The following is a 247-nucleotide window of genomic DNA, read 5'->3' as shown; positions in this document are numbered from 1 at the left end:
ACAGCCCCCAGCCCCCCCCGCCATGCTGCCGCCTCCCCCCTCCGCGGGAGCGGGCCGCGCAGGCGCACCGCAGCCGGGCGACTCGCCGGTCCTCCGGCCGCCAGGGGGCGCTGTCACCGTCCGTCCGCCCGCCCTCCCTCCCCTCCCCGCGCCGGCCCTTCTGAGGCGCGGCGGGGCCGGGCGCGGCGGCGGGCGGAAGCGGGCCGGCGGCGATGGAGGGGCCGTCGATGCCGGCCGGCGCGACGGC

This window comes from Calidris pugnax, unplaced genomic scaffold (assembly GCF_001431845.1).
Source record: "Calidris pugnax isolate Ruff unplaced genomic scaffold, ASM143184v1 scaffold111, whole genome shotgun sequence".
Classification (NCBI taxonomy): Eukaryota; Metazoa; Chordata; class Aves; order Charadriiformes; family Scolopacidae; genus Calidris; species Calidris pugnax.
Note: the sequence above shows the minus strand (reverse complement) of the source record.